We start from the raw sequence: 20,071 nt of genomic DNA, 5'->3' as shown, positions 1-20,071 counted from the left end.
AGAGACTGTGTGAGGGGTGGCAGGGGTCGCTCACAATCGTGGTCACTTTGCGGGCGAGGCGGGTGTTATATATGTCCTGCAGGAAGGGGGGGAGTAAGGCACCAATGATTCGTCCAGCTGCATTCACTATGCGCTGCAGGGCTTTTCTGCTGTAGTCTGTTCAGCTTCCGCCCCACAAAGTGATGCAGTTGGTCAGGATGCTCTCAATGGTGCCTCGGTAAAAGGTGCACATGATGGGTGGGGGGCTTCCTGCTTTCCTCAGTTTTCGGAGGAAGAAGGGGCGCCTCCACCAGGAATTTGGTGCTGCTGACTCGCTCAATGTCAGCGCCTTTGATGGTGAGTGTTGGGTGTGGCCTTCCCGGAAGTCAACAACAATCTCCTTGGTCTTGCTGCTGTTCAGCAGAAGGTTGTTGTCTCTGCACCACGTGGTCAGAAGGTTGACCTCCTTCCTGTAGTGGGTCTCGTCATCCTTGGTGATGAGACCTATCAAAGTTGTTGTCTGCGAACTTGACCATGTGATTGGTGCTGTAGGTGGTTTTGCAGTCGTGTGTCAGCAATGTGAAGAGCAGTGGACTGAGCACACAGCCCTGAGGGGCCTCCGTACTCAGTGTGATGGATAGTATTTGGAAAATCACTGCAGGGGGATTCACATCTTAAGGCACAATAGGAGTTGGACAGTGCCACAGCATTACATTACAAAGCAGCTTATTGGGATGCTGCAAGATGTAAACGATAAGTTATTGATGATAATTTATAATAATTTCATTAACCATAAACCATTTCTCTTTGTGTCCCAGTCGGATCCGCAACAGAAGAGTTTTCATAAGAGATGCACAAAATGAACTTTCCCCCATCTATTCAGTGGATAAATGGCAGCCATAACTTCCGCCACTGTCAATAGCACAATCTTATTGGACTGACTCGTTCAGCATTTTTGGAGTCGAATCAATTTAATTGAATTTCAGCCTCGAAACCTGGCATTAGAAACCTGGCATTGGAAACCTCGACGCGGTGCGTGCCGCTCTCTCCATCCAGCTTGCAGCTCGCCACCGTGGTCGGTAAGTCGGCCCTGATTTAGGTTTGTCCTCATTTGAAGCGGTCGCAGACTAAATTGACTCGATGTAAGTCTTGATAAGTGTACAAGTATATTTGTCCAGCAGCAGTGTGTCTTATGAGCCCGGCCCCCTGGGAGAGAGTCAACATCCACTCAGTGCGGGCATCCAACTAAGAGCTGCAGCATGTTTTAAAGAGGCTAGCTCTCGCTGCGTTTAGCTTAGTGTTTCCCCACGTAACATGGGTATTAGCTTTTAATGAGTCAGGGCTCGGGGCGAGAGACACTCTATTTACATTGTTTTGCTAGTCGGCTGATGTAAAACATGCTTTTAAAATAAAAGTACTGGCAGGGGCTGCAAAAAAACCATCAGATTTAGAATTTAAAAGCTACAAGACCTTATGGCAACAACAACCAGGATAGTCTCAGGCAGAAGATGTGAGGGACACGGAAGATGGGAAGGATGAATAATGGATAGCATGCAGGGAGGAAGAGGTAATGAGGACGACTGTGCTTGAAGGGTTTTAAATCCACACATGGTTTAGTGACCATCTCATTGGTTGAGGTAAAGAAACGTGAGGGAGTCGAGGATGGAAGAACAGACGGGACCAAGTCCGGAGGAAGTTAAGAGGAGATAGTGGTGTCGGTGCACATTGAAATTCTTCACAGCAGAAAGTAAAAGAAGATGGCAGAAAGGCAAAGATAATGAGGACTCTTGTGTCTGGAAGAATTGGAGTCAACTTGTTGGACAATTGTTTTAAAAATGCATGCACCAACAATCGCCCGTCTCAGCTGGCGTCCCGCAGTGTAATGATGGTGGCGAGCCTTTTCTTGAATATCAGTTTGTTGGAAACCTCGTCCGAAATTTGCAATCAAGAACCGTTTTCGACTTTAAAATGAATATTATGACGATTAGCCTTGTCCGGCTCATCTACTGGCTCAGTGTGTATATGTGTGTGTGTGTGTGTATATATATATATATATATATATATATATATATATATATATATATATATATATATGGGGGGAAAAAACAACCATTTTCTTTGGTGAGTAGAACGTCCTGGCTTGACGTTGGACTGAGATCAGAGCTCGGTCCGTCCAGAGAAAAGCTCATTTTTGATGTGAGAGTGAGGTCGGCCTTTGATGTGCTCGGTGCTCAGCAACAACCTGCACCTGTCTGGACGTACCTGAAGGCAGTGAAACAGGTAGTGAAGGCAGGTGCTGACCACCACGGCTTATTATCAGCCCAGAAACTGCATTCCTCTTGCACGATTACTTACCCAAACCGCAGATTTTATTACACAAGTTCTCAGTCACGAAAGATTTTGTCTGTTGATTGTTGTAATATATAATTCAACCACTGAGAAGTTTTAAATAATACACACCCTTAATGCACCCTTGTTTCTTTTTATGAAGGTCATAAACAAAAGCAAGAAAGAGCAAGTGCCTGTAAAGCTACTTCTAAATCAAGACACGGGTTCCTTTGTTCATGCACACATGAAATAAACATATACCTGTAATATACATCACACAATGTTCACATGACTGTCACAGCGGGAGAACGAGAAAGTAAGGAAAACACAGAGATGAAAACAGGGGGCGATGGATCAGGGATGAAGACGGTAATGTGTTCTCCCAGATGTGCCCGCGTTCACCCCTGGACGGATCGGCTCGTTGTTTTGATTAGAGTGCGAAATGAGTACGGGCGGGACGCGAAGGAAGAAGGCGGAGATGGCAAGGCAATGATACATTACTGCAGTGGTACATCAAGGCTTTGGCATGATGATCAAAGTGCTTTTGTCCTTGTTAGGAAATAAAGAGACGCGCTCACGCACAAGGACCTCACTGCAGACGCACACACACATCCAGAGCTCTACGTTCACACAAACGCACTTATCCATCACATCATCCATATCCAGTTTCCTATTATCCCTCACAGGCTAACTCATTAGTTTCACTGAAAAAAAATTAGCTCATTAATTTAACCCTCTTTGTAGTGCGTGTGTTCGAGCGGAGGGAACCAGACGGAATGGTCATGAGCAAAAATTTGACTGATTGAAAATGAATTTTGCATATTTAGGAATATATTGCTGTGCCGTTTTGTGTACGGGCCCACGTGTAATGCCATCCATTTTCAAGTGGATGTGCTGCTTTTCCATCTTTTTTTAAAGAGGTCAGAAATGGGAGGATGGGGGTGTTGAGATGAATGGAGAGGAGATAGAAAATCATCATTTTGGAATGGAGCAGAGAATGTGTGAAAAGGTGTTCAGGAGTAGTATGTTTACGCTATGAGCAAAATGCAAGGCGAGAGGGTTGAGTTTGAGCTGAAAAGGATGCATATGGAGACCCACGAAGGGCAAGTTGGAGGTGAAACCGAGACAAGATGGCAAAGAACCGGCTGGAACTCCCCAACAGGTGGTGGATGAGAGACAAAGGGAGGGGAAGGAGTCAGATGAGAGAGGATTAAGAGGGATGAAGCGGCACCTGAGGACACGGGAGAAGTGTTGAGGCGAAAGGCAGATTAAGAGACATTTAAAAGTGGAGAAAGGTGAAGGGGAGACCGAGGAACAGGAATACTTTACAAAATGCTTAAACGGCAAGATTAACGCTGCTTTTGTCATAGTGTAATTATAGTACATCTATACCATGGCCGGTCGAAATGTGAGAATGTCTTTCAATATATTCTGATGATTCATCAGGTCATGTGAGTGTTTTTAACGGTAGTTACTGACATAGGATGGAAAATATATAGTTTTTTGTATCAAAGTTCTAATGTAAGAGTAGCATTGTTATTAATATAACAGAAAAATGAGCTGAAGCTGCAAAATCACCCCTCCTTTTGTCAATGATGAATTATATTTCCATCCTATGGAGGAACTGGAAACTTTTGCTGATATTTGAATGATCCTTTTTCCGCGGGGTTTTGTGCAACTGTGATCATTTGGTTTAATAAAGGGTTTTTAAAGGTGTTTGAAATTTAAATGGCGTATGGAATGTGCTTTGCAGGGCTAAACACTGTTTGCCTGACAGCTTTTTTTCTTTCATTGTGATAATTGAATCTAAAAGAAAATGTTTCCCTTGAATCCTAATTGAGTGTGCAGTTTAGTTGTATGTCATCATAACGTTGTAAGAGACTGCATTGCTGGTAAACACATTTTAGTGTTTATTTTTATAGTCTTATTTCTTGTTGTCAGCTGTCACCATCTGCCTTGCCTGCCCTACGACCACGTTCCTTTACATTCTCCTTGACATGCTATGGAGTGGACCCCAGGAGTGGGCATGAATGTAGTCTTGTTAAAAATGGATCTAGAGGCTTACATTTTGGATGAAAGCCCAAGATAATTCTTGGTAGGGGAAGGATAGAAGCAGTTTCCTGCCTCTGAACTTTGCTCTCTCTCTTGCTTTTCCCACACACTCCATCCCACTGGGGGCTCTGATTTAATGAAGGGGATGGCAAGCAGTTACATGGATCGTACAAACATTTGCACCCAAACCTGCACCGATCCCGCCCATGCCTTACCCCCTTCTCTCTTCCAGCTACTTTCCCTTTCTTAAAGTCCTCTTATTTGACCTTTGCTTGTCATGTATCGGTTTGTACTCTCCTTTTGATGTCTCTTCTTCGCCGCATTATTTACATTTCTCCCATAACTTAATTTTCTTGTACTTTCCGCAGCGCCCATATTATCCGCCCTTCTTAGGCTACAGCCTCACTAGTACGTTTCTGTTTTTAAACAAATTATTTCTGTCCACACTGGTCCGCCACTATCACATGACTATTCACGTACACTGGGCATGCGGGTGCATAAGTAAACAGGAAGTAGGTTGGTTGATTGATTAGAGTTCCAGAAAATACGACCACTTGCTATATCTCTCTCTCACACACATCCAATGTGCTTTAAAATGAACACTTACAAATCAAAGTGTACTATGATGGGTCAATAAATTTGGTCAACAAACATCTCTCACTCGTTTCCTCAATTTCGTTGTCTATTTATTGCACTCGTAGATCTGCTGGTAGCAGTTTTGGTCGTACTGGAGAGCATTTATGATTTTGGTCGTTTACAGTTTATCTTCACAAATAGTTGTGCAGAACCAAATAAGCATTAATAAGAAAACGTTTTGTGTCCATTGCCCTCCTCAATGCTGTAAACCGTGACTTCAGACGTCAACTCCGCCGGGCTAATGGCGCCGCTCGCTAATGGCGCCGCTCGCTAATGGCGCCGCTCGCTAATGGCGCCGCTCGCTAATGGCGCCGCTCGCTAATCGCGCCGCCTGCTAATCGCGCCGCCTGCTAACCTTTCCAATACGCATGTCCGCATTAGTGCAATTATAAAAGGCAGAATTCCACTTCACAACAGCTGCTAGCTTCGACAACAAGGCCAGTAACTAACGCTTGCTATCCGTGTTGAAACGAATCGTCTGCTTCATCATTTCCAAACTTATGCTGTTCGGCTTGTCCACACTACAAGGGAACCCCGGAGTTTTCAAACTTATCCGGCCTCGGGAGCGCTTTTAAACTCCTGTTTTTGGTGCCCTAAAACTCTAGATAGGTCTAAACGTAGCAAAATGTATGTTTTTCGAAACCGTGCGGATGTAGCCTTAGTCTCCCTTGCCCTCACCCTTTCGCTTGTCAACGTCTACTACTTTGGCTCCCGCTCCTCTGTGGTCTTTGTCAATTCCCCCCACGCTTCCCTCAACTTTGCTCTGTTTCTTTGTCTGTCATGTATTTTATAAGTCTTTGCTAGTTCAGCTTGGCTAGACAATAAAAAACAGTTGAACTCTGCGTGTGTGGGGGTGAGGGGAGAAGGTGAGGGGATGAATACTGGTTCAGTTCTGGAGGGGGATGAAAAGCCCTCGCTTGGGATGAGGGGCATTTTGAGGGGGAATGAGATCAAAGATAAGGAGTGAATTAAAAATATGATAATGAAAATTGGAAAGAGGGACACACAAAGGACAACGGGGAGTAAAGCCAACAGTAGACTACAATCCAGAATTAAATTGGCTTGTTCTCACAGGCAATATGATGAGTTTGCACCCAGAGATCTGCCAACAATCCCCTCACCCCCCCAGATTTTAGAGCTAGCTATAATTTCATTCACAATGCTGCAAGAGCATTTTACAACTGCATGTGGTAACTGCAGCTTTTAATTGCAGTTCATCAGAAGTACCCATAGTTTATTGGGAGGATAATGTCAATATATCCGACTGATTTATGACTTCTTCATGTGGTAACATATAAAAATTACACAAGCAAGAAAGCTTGAGGTCTGCACCTGAACCTGGCACTTCTTTAGGTAGTTTAGAGGAGAGAAGTAACTCTGTGCAGTACAAAACACTCCACTGTTATGTTCTCTAATCGTGGGCTTTAAATATGGCTACATAGGATTTACATAATGATAATGATCATGGAATTGCAATCAGTAAAAAGGCAGAAAATGAAGTAGGTAGGAAGGGAAAGCTGGCAGGGACATGGAGGGAGAATAAATATGGTGCAGCGAAGGAAGGGAAGCGAGACTAGGAGGGAGGGAGCAGTGGAGGTGTAGTGACCTACTTAGCGAGAAACGGATGCTGTGCTTCGTATGTGAGAGAGAGAGAGAGAGAGAGGTAGGGAGGAAGGATGCAAAGAGAGACGGAGAGAAATGATTGTCAGTCGGCTGTGTTTGCTACACCGACCCTATGTCCACATGGACACCTATACAATGCTCAAACCACACACACAACCCTCACCCAGATTGCAGTATTTAATTTTCCCCTGTTCTGCTGCTGTCATTGTGTCTCTCTCCTCCCCCCCACCCCCCTCTAATTGTCTCACACTGGTGTTACTTCTGCCTGCTTGGGCTAACGACAACACAAGTGTAGTCCCGCAGGCCAGAACTGGCACCTGTATAATACGTTTCACTGACCACATGTCATCTCAGCCCTGTGAGTGTTTACGGTCCTGTATGTACCGTGTGTGTGAAAGAGAGAATGAGATGGAGAATTTAGGCTGAGTTTGGGTGAAGTTACCCCAGGTGTCCCATTTAAACGATCGTGATTAAATGATTAATGTGCAGTGTGTTCACATGGTTCAGAATGCACCAGCAGCCTCCGACCTTCAACCCCACTTGATTGTGTTGATTGCGTCTTTTGATAGTGTCCTCCATATCTGCAAATGTGTCTTGACCTCTGTGTCCAGCTACTGCAACACTATTTGTTCACAATATAAGTCTAATTTGACGCACACTTTATGCAAAGAGAAGCTGACAAGCTGCCTGTGTCACTAGTTTTCATTAAAGGGGAACACCCTCTAAAAATGTGCGTACACGAGCTACTCTCTCTCTCTCTCTCTCTCTCTCTCTCTCTCTCTCTCTCTCTCTCTCTCAAAGCCAAAGTCCGGAGAAGTAAGTCTCAAACTTGTGACGTCATCAAGTCTGAAGTCTGGAGCCGCTCCATAGACGATGAATGGGACACTGCGCCACACCCACCTTGCGTGGGAGGGCCAGCGTTAAGGAGGTCCCATGAAGGGATTCTCCCACCATAAAAAAAATATTTCTGGTTTATTATGAGATTGTGGCGGGCCGGATATGACCGCATTTGACTGTTAATATTGTTCCAAACCCTCACTGAAAGTCATGCTTTTCGGCTCGCCAGATAGTATTTATAAAATAAAAGGAACGAATTGTCCAATATTTTGATTGAACAGTCAAATCCAACTCAATGAATATAACTCATTACCCAATGTATTGTCTATGCATCTCTTCTACACTTTATACTTGATGATATCCCAAATGATTTTTAGCATCCACATTTTTGAATATACGGGAGATTTTTTAATTTTTTTGAAGAATAACATGTCTGAATTCTAAAAATGGCTGTAGTTCCCTTTTTAAGTAAATTATAGAAAATCCAATATCAGCAACATCCATCAAGCAAAAAGTGTACTGAACATGCAGTTGTATAACTAATTAATGTGCCATCATTGTATCCATATTTTCTTTAATAGTTTTCAATTGTAAAACCATTTTTATGGTAATTAAATGCTAAAATATAATGTGGGCTTTTTAATGGTGTTATGAAAGCTGGCTGTTGGGGTCGAACCATTAAGCAATGTGAGTTACAATTAGGAAGAAATGGCTTAAATTGTTTATATAATATATTTTTATTCTGTACCAACAGCAACATGCCATTGATTTTAATAAGCTTATTCCATTTACAACGACTTGGACAGTTTCAAATTCTAATTAAAATACCTTAAATAATGGCATTCTGTTGCGTTTCATTGATATAATATGATATATATTCTTACATACACAAGGGTTGTTATAGGTGATTTATATGAAGAGCGTCTGGGGGATGTAATCATTCTTTATGTTAAACATTCATGACACGAACACCGTAAATGGTTTCACACATGCATATTGATTGTGGAGGCTTGGGTGTGTGTGTGTGTGTGTGTGTGTGTGTGGGCTGGTAATTAACCCAGCACCACGGCAGCCCCATTCATCCCACACATCCTACACCATATTGTATATCGCGTATATAAGTAATTTGGCAGCTGGATCCACATGTTGCAATATTCAAGACATGGACGCAACAGGTAGTTCAAAGAGCTGAGAGGAAATGATCATTTAAAAAAAGAACGTTGGTGGAATTAAAGCGGAAGCACTTCTGGGGTAAGGCGAGGAATAGCGGTAGCCTCAAGAAATGGTTTGCGTCACAGTGAGGAAGATAGGGAGCGACTTGGCAACGCTGATGGAAGTTGGAAGATGGTTTGAACTTTTGGGTGAGCCAGAAGGGAGGGCGAGGCGAGACGAAGGGAGACAGAGCAATGGCAAAGGTATCTGCCGCAGGGGAAGAAATGCCAGGTGCAGAAGGAAAAAGACAATTTAGTAAAAAGATAAATAAAATACATTCCTTTAATATCGCACAAGGCACACTGCTGGAAATGACTGCCTCGGACATGTGAAATAGAGGACAGCGGTTTATGTCACACAGTTGAGTAGAATTTTGGACATAGCATGCTACCTGATGTATGACAGACGGTTACATTTGTTTCACATAATCGAGCAAATCTATGGATAAGCTACAGTGGGATTCATCCTCTGGAGATCATGAATATGGAGCCGTTGTGAAGGTCGTAGGCGGACATCATAGAACTTCGAAGGTTTTCTTAGGACACTCATCAAGCTTTCTATATTTAAAGATTGAGACGGCAGTTAAAATTCAGCAGTGTCCCCGAGGTGATGAAGCTTTGAGACCTTTCCTGGATGGAGCGCTGTCATGTTTGAGGTTATCCTCTCACGACCGTACTCAGGCTCTATTGAGACGCTTGAGATGTCACCGGTTGGTCTTCTGAACAGACCTCTGGAACAGGAGTGTGCTTTCAAACTGTCGGGATGTCTGAGTGGGAATGTCTTGTGCCCGTCCATCCATATCTGGTCATTTTGTACATTCAAAGACGGGTATATGTATCTCATCTCGAATCAGCCGGTATGTGGCACGGCTGGAGGTCCACTCAATATTTAGACAGCTTGTGTGTCGGCTACGTGTTGTTGTGTGCATGTCCACTCGGCCCGCCTCCAAAGCCCCAAACAGCTTGTACTGCGGTCACAGACATCTGGTTTCTACCAACTCGAATGGTCGCACTGATGTTTGATACTCTTGAGCGATAACGGCGATGCATGATGGGGATTCTGCGCATGTGTCTCTGCTTCGTGTGCAAGACAAAACATGAAGATCTTAGACTAACCTTTTTTTTTAGCAGCTGGGCACTTGCATATGTTTGCCCCCCCCCCCCTCCTTTTTTAATTAGGAACACGAGGGAGGGGAGAAGAGTGGAGTAGATATATAAGAGGGAAATTAGAAGGGAATGTGTAATGAGAGGAATTGCAGAAAATGGGGAAAGAAATGATGGAAGGAAAAGAGATGTTTCAAGCGATGGCAGGTGAAAAGCACGGGTGGTAAGAGGTTAGGAATGGAGAGGAGACGTGAGGAGGGAACGAGAGTGGAAATGAAAGGAGGCGGAGGGAACTAGTGGAAATGAGAGGATCAGCAAGGGGAGTATGAACGGAGAGTAAAATTAGAGAGTGTTCAGAGAAGGAGTGGAGGCGAGGCAGAATGAACGATAATTGATAGAAAAAGTCAGAGCATGAGAAAAGAGGGAAAAAATGGAGAGCAACGGAGATCCTCTATCACTCATTAGGGTCATTATACCTCCGTCTGGAGCACACACACACACACACACACACACACTTACATACACACACACTGAGGATTGAAAGGAGAAGCCAATTTAGTCGGGTATCAAAAAATTAGCTTTTTGATGAAAGGCGTGTGTGTGAGAGAGAGAGAGAGAGAAAGATAGAGAGAGAGAGAGAGAGTGTAGAGTGTCAAAGTAGTCGGTACTTAGTCATGAATATGGTTTTGTTATGAAGGACACACACATGCAAACATATTTAGAGCCTTTGCCTGTAATTGCACTACTGGTGGTCTAAGTTGCCAAAAAAAGATAATGATGAGAGGAATACGTAGGCAAAAATAAGGAAGGAAAAATAAACACTAAATAGTTTTATATGAAGTAAGAATGAAAGGATAAAGGATAAATAAAGCCAGAGGGGCCCGAGGGACAGAACAGGAGGAAAAGGGAGAGTGCGGTAGATAATGGTTTTGAGATGAGAAAAAATAAAATTTGAGCCTATACAGCGACAGGAAATGAAGGTGAAATTGAAAGGATTGGAGGGAAATTGAAATGGAAGAAGCCAATGGTTGTGGAGTGGTTGCATTTGTGTATGCAAGCTTTGGACAAGCACACACCGAGTACAGCCACCGAGAATAAGGAGTCAGCAGAACCTGAGAGGGGCTGAAAGCAGTAGGCGACAATGCTCAAGTGTTGCAGTCCGGAAATTGACCATGTGGTATACATCCTCATATTCGAGAGAGAGTGAGAGTGTGCTTCATATACAGACAACATAGTTGGTTTTCTTTTTCCATTATAAAACCTAAGACAAAAAAGTATAACGTAAAACTAATTCAGCTAAAAAGGCTATACAATCACACCAAAATTGAGTCCTTTCATACTCCACTAATATAAAATATCTCCAGATAATGAAATTGGATTGGTCATGGCTCCCTTGTTTCTAGCTTTGGGAGCGACTTGGGATTGGGGGAGCTGGGGAATGACTTTTAATTAAAGCGAGACCAATAAGCCAGGCCCGGCTGTCAGCGTATTGGTCACCAGTGAGGACGGCTGAAAATATTGTTCATCGGGCCAGCGCAGCCGTTAATTCACAGGGGAGGTCTCCGTAACGGCTCGAAACAAAGTGGGGACCGCCTGGGTGTCGGTGCTCTGCTGTGCGCTGCTGAGAGCCAGAGGAGGTCACTGAAACGACCCACCACAAGCATCGGTTCCCCAATCGATTGATCGGGGTTCAATATAAAAGCAGATCGAAGCGAGGCTCCCCTTGCACAGATTCTAATGAGCCACCTGAGTGAGCTTTTGGTGTCCTGAAAAATCCAACAGGAAGGGACAGAGGATCAACATGAACAAACACGGGCATGATACGGATAAACAACCTGCATATGCTGACTGTATAGATGTGCCTACTCTCCCATCTACTTGTTAGATTTACAGTCTCGTGGGTTTTTATAATGCATGTCTAAATTACTGACATCCCAGTTAATCTCAGCCTTTGACAACAATCGACTTTGTGGACGCAAGAGAATTCCACGGGACACTTACTGCTTCAGTAACGTGTGAAATCTCAATGGCTGCAAAATAAGTCCTCATTCCAGCTCTTTTCGCACAACCAGCGTAAAATACACACAGACCTTTTTTAATTAATTTTTTTGTCCAGGGTGCTGAGACCAAAAAGTATGCGTTATTAGTTTGAGTCAAACGCAGCGCTGTAGACTCGCCCCCTTTCCAGTCAAGAATGCTCACGGCGGACACCAAACTGCTGGGAAAGCAATCAGTGATTTTGAAACGTAGCGTTCGGAGCTGTGCGATTGTTTCACTCGAGCTGCGTTGCAGTTGTATAAGAACTCATAATTGCAATATCCAGCAGAAGAAAGCCGGCCCCATAGAAACCACGGGGTTGTGTAACGTGCCGTTTCCTCGGCGGCGGCGGCGTACATCAATCCGCTTTAGGCTTTGCTGAACATCAAGGTTTTCTTTTCACATGCATTCAGGATGTAGTTAATATCTCACTGGTTTTTTAAAGCGCTTTTGTGCATGTTTTGAGTGAGAGTGAAAAGAGTCTAAAACACCGTCCTGTGTTGCATACAAACATTTCTGCCTCTCCTCACACCGTCACAGATTTCCTTGACGCTCGGGTTGTTTTTGCTTTCCCACCCCGTTGGAAACTATTGGATTATATTTTTCATAAGTGCCACGTAATATTCAGTTTTAATATAAATATTTTAAGAAGAAATGAAATGGAATATCACCGGCTTTGGGGGCCTGCGACAGCGTCCCCATTTAATTCGGCACGTTGCAGTTACATGCAGACAAAACATCTTCGTCAACGGAGACGGCAAGAAACCCAGTTTGGAAGGACATAAAGTAATTCAATCTCGGAGATTGGCAGATTTTTCAGGGCCTGCCCATAAACTGTCACCAAATTCCTTGGGAGTCAACCCACTTACGCATTTAGCCGCGGAAGGAATAAGTAGGAAAATGCTTCTGAGACACTGAAAGCCGGTGACCCAAGTTGTGAAGTTTTGCGACCGTTTCTGTGTCAAACGGGTAGAAATGTGACCATCCCGTTTGTCTCGGTGCTTATCGAGACCAACAGTGTAGCGTTTCCACGATGTCGACTCTCAAGCGCGAGTTTTTTTCCCCAAGTGTCAGGTTTTGCTCTCTAAAAGCAATAACCGGCAAACAGAGTTTATCCTCCTTCCGTCCTCGCGTCTGTCCTCCCCGTCTCGCTCGCCAGCCCTCACCTCTCCCTGCCTTGACTCACCAACACGGCTCGACTTCAAACATTTACATGGCACTTATATTCTCTTCTCCCCTCATCTCTGTGTGTTCTTCTGTCTCTTTCCCTTCATCGCTCTCCTTACCTCCCCGTGCCTCTGCCGCTCTGCCGGCTCCTCTGCCTCCCTAATTGGTGCGCTAGCAGTTGGAGCGTCGATATTGCTGTCACTTTCTGGCTCGGCACTTTACGCATTCTGTCTCACTCCTTCCTCTCCATACATTAGCATCAAGTGTATGCACGCGTTTTCTTTGAGCGCCGTACACAAACAACACCTGGAAAACAAAAAAAAGTCAGGATTAAAAGCATGCAGCAGCGGGACTGAGGGTTGAGGGAAAGTCGGTGAGAAAGAGAGGTTTGGGATGAGGCTCAGTGTTGGAGTCTGTAATGTGGACATACAGAGCAAAGGGGATAGGATAAATGAACTCTGTGGCAAATGGCTCGGAGAGTGTCTTTGAGAGTTTTCAGTGTTATTACAAAAAGCAAACTAACTGTGAAATCTGGTCTTGGGTCCACTTAAGGTGCCGGAGGATTAGAGCCATTAACAAGTTACGGCTCCTTTATGGGTTTAGAAAGTAAGAAAACATCTCGTTCAGTGGTGTGCTGGAAACCACCCAAGACTCATATTCAAGGTTATTTTACCTCCCCATTCCTCAGAGTTGTTTTATTTAATGGAAAAGCAAGCAGCACTGTGGTGAAATATTTAAAAGCTCATTTTATACCCACAGCATGTGGCCGAGTTCGGCGAGGCAGCGAGTCATTTATCATCCAAACATTCACTGATTGGTCCAGTACCAACCTGCCAGGGCTGAATACATTTTCAATTGGTTGTTTCCAAACTTAAATCTTGCAGTTAAAGCGGAGCTTGAGAGTTTCATTCTGAGCCTTTTGAGATAAATTAGATCGAACCCTGTCTCTCATCACGGAAGCTAATACGATCTGTGACGTGGAGACATTCTGGCTTCAGAGTGAACGAACCCAAAGTAATGTCGGTCGACCGAAGAGAGAATCTGGATGTATAACAGAGTCCAGAGGTTGTTTTTCAGTCGATGCCTTTGAACAACAACGCAATGCAGTCACCTTTATAAAGCTGCGCGGATCAATAGTTACATAATGACAATGGATAGAAAGAGGTCTCTCATAGTAGCGGACCCACAGACAATTACCATCCAACTCTGACTCCATCCTCCAGCAGAATGCTAATGTCTGCTGGATGGGTAAAAAGGCACGCGTTTGCTAACTTGTTAGCCGCTACAACCGTGTATGACCAGTGAGGCTGAAATCTTTTTACATAAATGTGCCGATATTCTTGTACACTGTATGCAGAATTTCCTGTGAACTGTTATTGTGTAATGGAATTTTCCTCGTTTGGCTAAAGGTAGCCATTTATCTTGTAATTCACAATGATGAGTGTGATATCTATCTCCATGACAAGTAGCAAGGCACTGTGACCAATGCAAACACAATTTCTCTTTCTTCTTTTTTTTTTCAAATGTTCTTTTGCCTGGCCTTATATCTGTATTGTCAGTTGGAACCATATAACTCCACATTTCATGCTGTTGGCTTTTTTATTTTTGTTTAAATGTTCCACTTCACGCCACACACTCACTGTTTTATGACCTGGGCCCCTGAAAGCCATCCAGAACCCATGTTGATATTTTTGAAAATACATTGTCATCAAATTGACTTCATTTGCTATTTATTTATTGTACTACATGTATATTTCTTAAAACCACATTAGCAGGCTGAGCAGGGGAGGATTTGTAATGTGCCCACGGCCCACCGCTCTTTCATACAATGACAGAGAAATACACCGCTGACCTTCTGAGTGATACAGTTCTGAGAAATGGAGCGATGTTTTTAGACAGCGTGATGGTGACGGATAAATACAAAGCACAAACACAGGAGAGAGAGAGTGTGAGTGACTTCCAATATACTTCCAATACGCTGTGAGAAATGGACAAGTGAAAAGTAAAAAAAGCAGGACATTAGCGCGCCAAATCAGTGCACGCGTGTGTCAGCGAAACCAATTCTGTGCCTTAAATTATTAGTATCTGTGGCTGTCCGGAGAGCGTGAGAGAAAGGAGCTAAGACGGAGAGATGCAATGACACGGAGTGAGAGAAGAAAGCGAGGTTTCCATGCTAGACAGCGCCCTGGGCTGAATGAAGCCGACACCCTGACTTTAATTATTAACATGGTATTTGGCTTTTCATTCAATTCTTCATGTACAGTTTCTCTCTCCCTCACTCTGTCTCTCCCTCATTTATATATATATATATATCTGGCGACCGGATCTTAATGGCACTGCTCTGGTGAGAGATGAAGCACTTTCTCCTCTCCGTGGGGTTGGTGTCGTGGCACCATTCATCTCGTATATCTATATGCCCCAAGGCCAAAATTAGTCTGCTTAATAATATTCACGAAGGCACGCGCACAGAAGCGGAGCATACATGTGCGTTGTCCCTCATTAGCACATGGTTGAGAAGAGTAAATATGGTTATGCTTCCACACATACTTGATGAGCCAAAAAGCATTTAGTTTATTGCATTTTAAATGTTGCATATTCATTCACACGGAACATCAGGTGAGACTCAGTTTCACTACAACCCTCGAGGCTGTGCAGGAGACACACACACTGAAAGCGCTCCGTTTTGCAGGGATAAAAAATAAATATATTCAAACTGACGAATTTGATTCCAACCTCCATATGAGTGGCTCCAATAACCGAGGCCCCGCTTTGCTGGTTGTGTGAGCTTCCAGTTCGAACACGTATCCCATTTATACATGATTGTGCAGTAAAGTGTAGCCGCTAACATCTGTCTTGCTGCATGTTTGATTAGTCTCCTGACACGAGCAGGGCCAGTTTGTTTACAGTCTGGAACTCAATGAGAGATAATATTGGCCCATATTCAAGGGCAACGGTGTGTGTGTGTGTGTGTGTGTGTGTGTGTGTGTTTGTGTGTGCTTAGCTACTGTACGTGTGCTAAAGATATGTATATTCATGCAAATGCATTCACTTTATTGTTGTTTGTTCGTCTGCATCCAGGTTACAAAGGCTCTGTCAGTGTCAGAGTTCGCTTGTGATGCAACAGATGACTCTCTGAAGTGCAATGTAATCTAATCAAGTCATTTAAAGGCAACAGCACAACGTATAACACATTCCACTTCGTGTCTTCTTTCTTTTTCTCACATTCTCTGATTCAATGTCATTGCGATCATCTGATCCAAGATCAACGATTGTTTTCTATTCGCCACTTAAACTGAGGGATTACACGTAAAAAGACGCTGCAAATACCACGACGCACCTCTATGACTACCCGTGATTCATTAAATCTTACCGATTTTGAGTTTTGGTTTCCGTTTGGGATTTTTTTCCTTTTTAAAATGTTCGATACATATTAAACTCCTCTGATGTGCGGCTTGCAACAATAATGCCGACCAGAACACTAAATGGCAACGGCCCTCGTCACGACCATCTGGCCTCCACAGGACCGCAGCCCGGTTACAAGCCCTCTGTAGTTTGTTTTATGCGGTCACAAAATTGGATAAGTGGCCGTGCAATGATCAACCTGATTCTGACACGCTGACGCCTTTTTTGTGTGTGTTTTTCTTTCTTTCTTTTTTTTTTTTTACTGTTCAGCTGTTTATTGCATGTAATCACAACTGACAGCGTATGGAGCACAATCACCCTGTTGGGCTTTGAAGAAACAATTTCAAAAACACCAATCAAATTTGTTTAAATTCATTTTGGCCAACACAGATTGGCATCCAATCAGTCGACACATCCCCAGTTGGCACGGAGCTCCCAGATGTGAAACTGAAACACTGTCTGCTGGCTCTGAAGATTTAAACAACTTTACGGCTGCTTAACTGGGAACAGAAGTGCCTTTGAGCGACTCACTGATCCTCCATCTTCCCCTTTTATCACTGCAAGTTGTTCTGGATAAAAGTGTTAGCCAAATGCCTAAACTGTGAGATTATTGCTGTGATGCTCAGTCAACGTGTGTGGATGTAAAGCCTGAGTGAGTCGAAGCTATGAGAGCAGCATCGGTCTCAATGTGAGCAATGCTTTACCGTATATATTTCCACCCTTGGGGATCTAGCAGTTTGATATTAAACACAACAATGTGCAAAGAAACCCCGGGCAGCTGCCAGGCAGCCACTCTGTCACTTTAACACAGCGGTCAATGCTAACAGTCTTGTGTGTACAGTATGCTTGGCCTGCTGTGTTAACTGGAGACAATTGTAAAAAAAAGAAAAGGTTTGTTCACAGAAAGGAACGATTTAATAAATAGAAAGGAAAAACGGAGTGTAGATTTTCCCAGAGGCATTTGCACTGAGGAGGCCTCAATACTACTGTGGAAACAAAGTGCCCCAATATGGCACAAAAGCAACGTGAGATGTTTCTGTCCCGAGTTCAAGTTTACAAACCAGAAAAATCCAGAAAGGACCTTTTTTTTTTTTCTTTTTTTTTTTTCCGATTTATTTAGAGCCCCGTTTTATAAAATGCACAACGTCAGCGTTGAAAATACATTTTTGTGAATCTCAATTCATGTTTTTTGGGGAAGCCATTATTTTTCCACCATGATAATTGCACAGACACCATTTTGTTCTCTGAAAGGGGTGTGGAAAATGTCCTCCTGGAGAGATTGGGATTGCATTGACGAATGCTACATGTCTATTTGGAACAATTGTCCCTACCTAAATTGTAGTAGTCAATATGAAATAGAAAAGGATTCTATTGTGCCGGCACAGCTGTTTGAAGCTCGTTAAATAATACAGTGCAGTGACAGAAAGGGCAATCTTTTTAAAATCATGTACCAATCATGTATAAAGTACAAAGTGCCTTACATTTATATTCTCTCTCCTGGCCAGCAGGGGGCGACTGCTCCGGTTGTAAAAATGAGTCTGATTGTATGGAAATCTATAAGAAAATGACTCTACTTTATTCCTTACCTCAGTAAACATGAGTTTATGGTCTCAATCTCTAGTTTTAAGTCTTCTTCAACACAGCGTGATGTTCATTTAGTAACTCATGGTCCAATTTAGAGGCAAATAGACCATAAAGCGGAGAATGCTTTGGGGCATGGCTAGCTTTTGATTGACAGGTTGCTACCACAGCGTTGTCTGGTCTGGCAGTTGTCTGTGTTTTTGTCTTCGAACTTTAACCCTTGCACAGTGTGTAATTTAGTACATTTTTGTTAGCCTAAAAATGTAAAAAAAACAAGATTGCGCTTGCCAATTGTATATACAATGCATGTCACACCGCTCGCTCTCGCTCCACATTTCTCCTCTGTCAAGAAAAGGTGAAAAAGTCCCCAAAACATTTTCTTAAAAGAAGAAGAAAGTGCCGGTGTGGAACATTGAAATCTATTTCAGCATCACATGAAGTGCCGATGACGGGCCGCAAGCCTTTAAAATCAAAGGGGAGTGCTCTGCGTTATGAAAATCACAACCTGGAAATTGGGGCTCTGAACCTTGAAACGGCATATTGCACAGGTGTAAAGGCAGCGTGCGTGGGCAGTCCGACCCGTGGCAATTTCCTCTGCCTCAGCATCTCATTCATTTACAGCTCCATGAAGACGATCTCTTTCAACTCAGGCTTCCATTTTATGTTAAAAAAGATCAAAACTCCTGCCTGGTGAAGGACAGTTCCATGAATATTTTAAATATGAAATCCAAATTGAAAATTACTTTTATAACCACTTATAGCAGTGATCTAGCGGATTCGGCTTCATGTTCATGTGTACAGATGTGGAAATGATTACGACAATCTGATGCTTGGCTACATTTTGTTTATGTATAGTAATATATGTAATATAAGTGTGTGTTCATTTGGCTTCAGCTGGAATATAAGGTGCTTTCACAATAACGTGGTTGTCGGTGGTCCATTCACTTTGGCTGCTATTCAGTCAGATATTTGTCATCATACAATACTGTTGTAGCACATTTCCTTTACATGCTTTATGGAGGGAATTACACAGTACTTTGATCATTCCGAGCCATTGGAGATGAACAAATTTGCATAGAAAAAACAAACAAACAAAGATAAAATGGTGATTTGTAAAAAGAAAAAACGGACTGTAATAATGGTTGGCAGCTCAGCATATCTACATTGTCTGAAAAATATCACCCGCATATCGCCAGTGTGGCACAACATTGTTGCAGTTTTAATTTCTACTCGTCTCTCTTCCAGCCCTCGAGGGACTCCATATGTTGTTGTGTTGGACAGTCCTTTCCTCCCTCTCTCTGCTCTCTTGCCAAGCGGTTTGGAACCGTCCATCCTTTCCGTATCTAACTCCTCTCATGCTCGTCCTCTCCTCCTTTTTATTTTGCTCTTCTCTCATCCGTCTGCCATCGCCTTCCAAGTGTTGACTTCCGCTTACGTTTCAGGCTTCTGACAGAGATGTTTTACATCCACATTACCATCCACGAGTGAGCCATGAAAATCCGTTCTGTGACTGGTGTTGAGATATTAGAATTAGTAGGGAATGAGAATCCTGCACCGCTGCACAGAAATATAGAACTGACAGTAGCAGAGAAAACCATTTAACTTTGCATACGGCTGCACGTTTGAGACGGATGCAAATTAATTTTATGCCGCTTTTACCTCTTTCTGTGGTGGGTGATGGGAAAGACTGGGAAACGTGTGACAGTTGTGAAGTAACAGGTGCATGTACTGGTCAGTTGATCTTATACCCTCTGGTCTGCAATTAGCTTTACCATTATTGCATCCTAGGGAGTGTGAATATGCATAACTTAAAAACTACTGAGGGGGAGCAGTTGCACATACTTGACACAGATATGAATATTTCTTACACAGAGTATCTGAAAAAGGAGATCACTGGACCTGTAGAGTGAGCCTATAACAGCCAAAATGAAAATCTCAAATTGACAAGTGTATTTCTGGTGCAGAACCCACCTAAATAAAATCCACAGGAATACACAGTCTTGATCTATTTTTACACCGCTTTTTATTTTCTAATTATACTCCTTCTTTGTTAATTAACAATTATTTATTGCAATTTGCAGACTTTCTGTTGGCAATATTAAGTAAGACTTCAA

At 43.2% G+C, this 20,071-nt stretch overlaps 1 protein-coding gene across 1 annotated transcript in view; it reads left to right on the top strand.

The window, feature by feature from the left end:
* The window catches only part of pcxb (pyruvate carboxylase b), a gene marked incomplete at its 5' end in the record, with an annotated part of 237,021 nt that overhangs the window by 85,402 nt on the left and 131,548 nt on the right, over positions 1-20,071 (top strand). The window lies entirely within an intron of this gene.

The sequence above is a fragment of the Taurulus bubalis genome (assembly GCF_910589615.1).
Source record: "Taurulus bubalis genome assembly, chromosome: 3".
NCBI classification, from domain to species: domain Eukaryota; kingdom Metazoa; phylum Chordata; class Actinopteri; order Perciformes; family Cottidae; genus Taurulus; species Taurulus bubalis.
Note: the sequence above shows the minus strand (reverse complement) of the source record. Positions and strands in the feature narration are given on the sequence as shown.